We start from the raw sequence: 2,866 nt of genomic DNA on the forward strand, positions 1-2,866 counted from the left end.
ACTGTCCGTTTCAGGGAAGGAACTAGGAAATCAATTTTGATACCTCCCACTCCTTTTTCCTTCCTTTCCCCACTATGTCCCTTCCATTGGTTGAAGCCAATTGAAGCCAGAGGGTGGGGAGCCCAGGTTAAGCAGTCGGAATAGCTCAGCTTTCTGGATCACAGGGTAGGGGTTGAGGATCATGGAGTGGATCTGGAAGGATACATGGAAAATATCCAGCACTAACCTCAAACGAAACTTTGTGACTAATTAATTTTGTTTTCATCTTTGAATATTTCCTAAATGCAGGGCGTTCTTTCCAATAATTGGTAGCTTTTGTGTTCCACAGTGGTGTCACCTGTTGGAAATCAGGGTTTATATTTATAAACCCATGCCTTTAAAACAAGTGTTAATGTTCTATGTATTTGGAAGCTTTTAGTTTTTCTGTATCAAAGAAGAGGCTTAGGGTGTCCAGTATGAGCAAATACATTTGTTCTGTATTGTGCCTCTGAGGCTCAAGTTAGAATTTTTAAAAGGGAAAAACAAAAGAAGACACAAAATTCTGGGACTATGGAAGAACTAGTGATGGCATCAATTATCTCTGACTCCTGAGTTTCTCCCGAAATGCTGCAGAAGCAGTCACGGTTGTGTGGTAGATCGTGGCCCCGGCAGCAGTCATAGGAAAGGTACACACAAATAGAAAAAAGATTACTGAGGTCCCAGGTACCTTCGAGGAGACCCAGATTTTTTTCTTTGATGATAGATCTTTAGTCGAAAGAAGCAAGGACATTGCACTAACCTTTGTATCATACCACCTTTTTCCCCAAAAAATGTCTTTTATCATTTTTCCTGAAAATCTTATTAGAATTTTTCTTGGCAATGCTGTTATGTATTTAAGGTTTATGGTTTCATAGGAAAGTGTTATTTTCAGTAAAATACAACTCAGGTGGATCCTTTACTATTGGGTAAACTCATTTTCATAAAGACGTAGTTACTTCTTCCTGAAACCTCACCTTTGCACTTCCCTCTCCCCAGTGAATTGATCGAATAGTTTGCCACTTAACAGCCATGTGTTCCACGTTGTGGGGATATCACTGTGACTTCCTGGCATGACTTCCTTTTAGGAGTCAAACTGCAAAAATACTAGGAATAAGAATGCCTTATAAACTTGGCACTGTAAATTTTTCATACTATTGTCATATTCAAAATCAGATTCTCACAATTAGACTCTTTGTAATGAGACCCTAACTTGTAAAAAATAAACAAACCAAGAACCTAAATAAGTTCCTACCAAAAAAAAAAAATCATTACATCTGTTGATGATCTTTGGTGTGCACCCACAACCTGACAGAACAACTATGCACATATGAACATCAGAAGCTCTGAATTCTAGTCTTGACAACTCCTGAATGAGTGACTTTCTCTGAAACTCAGTTCCTCTTCCATACAGTGAAGGGTTGGGCCAGAGTTAGACTTCTGTAGAAAGCTATAGAACATTCTCTCTGAGAGTTCTGAAAACTGTACCTTTGTTTTCTTAGTTTTATTTGTTTTTGCCATAGGCTGTGTGCCCTTCCCAGAGAAAGATGGAGAGGGAAAGTAAGAAATAACCCCATAATCCCCCTCTCCTCCATTCTCCTCCTGGGATTTTTGGGCATGCATGCACACTTGCCTGAAGTGTTTTTTCAAACCTCTAAGTCTGAGACTTGAACACACAGTTGGTCATGTGGAATCCAACCACCTTACCCACCATGTCACCCACTGTTCTGTTTTTCAATTCTTTGTAGATTACAATCTACCTGAAGGCTGACTCCTCACTATCTAGCACTGTGCCTACAAAATGTAATTTTGCAGAGCTACTTGGCATAGCCAGGTCTCTAGAACCATTTCAAAATATTTTGTAACTGTAGCTTCAGCACACTACAATGTTATGTTTCAGCCGCTAACTATGTACAAAGATGTAGGTCAATGTAGTATTCTGAATGTTTTAGAAAACTTGGCCAGGGTTAGAACACTCCATTTGATTAGATTTCTGGAGAGAGAATTCAAATATGTTTATCTCAACTGGGCAAAAGGACATGTTTGCATTTCATATTTTAGCTAAAATTTTTAACAGGAAATCAAACACTTGGTTCATCTTTAATACCCTTTTTAAAGTGACCCTGTGCAACAGATTTGGTATTTTCATAAACAAAATAATCTCATGATAAGGAATTCAGGGTCAACAATGGATTATTTTACAGATGCAATTAATGAATAGGGAATCTAACCTTACAATGATGGGGGGAGATTATGGAACACTGGCACCAATAGCAAAGGTGAGCAACTCCAGGTCGATAGAAATACCCAGTAGTGGCGATATTTCCAGACCAAAGCAGAACCTCTCAGGGGTTGTCAGAATGTGAATCTTCACTACTTGACTCAACCCTCTCTAGATTGGGAATTATGTCTTATTATTGCTCCTCTAAAGTCTTGGGCTCTCTATAAATGCTTCCTTTAAAAAGAGAAAAGAATAAATGCACTCTGGGTTAGAGCAATCACACAAGGCAAAATTCAACTCCTATTTTGTTTATCTTCTTACCCTCTGCAGAGAGTACACTATCTTTGTTACATATAATAGGTTTTATTAAAACAGGGAGAAAATGATTTATCAAGGCCTCTGATTATGTGTATGTGCTTGCAAGATGAGAAATCTACTTAAATCAGCTCTAGAAAAAATATGCTTACTATAAGAACTAAGTCATATATAACCTAAAACTAGAACAGAAAACCACTTCATGAATTAGAGCTACTGGCTCAATTTTGACTTTTCCCATTTCTTTGTCTCTCTCCCACTCTCCTTCCCATTCTTGCTCCCATCTTTATCATTCCCTCTCTGTTTCCTTCTCTT

This window comes from Tupaia chinensis, unplaced genomic scaffold (assembly GCF_000334495.1).
Source record: "Tupaia chinensis unplaced genomic scaffold, TupChi_1.0 Scaffold000690_1, whole genome shotgun sequence".
Taxonomy (NCBI): Eukaryota; Metazoa; Chordata; class Mammalia; order Scandentia; family Tupaiidae; genus Tupaia; species Tupaia belangeri.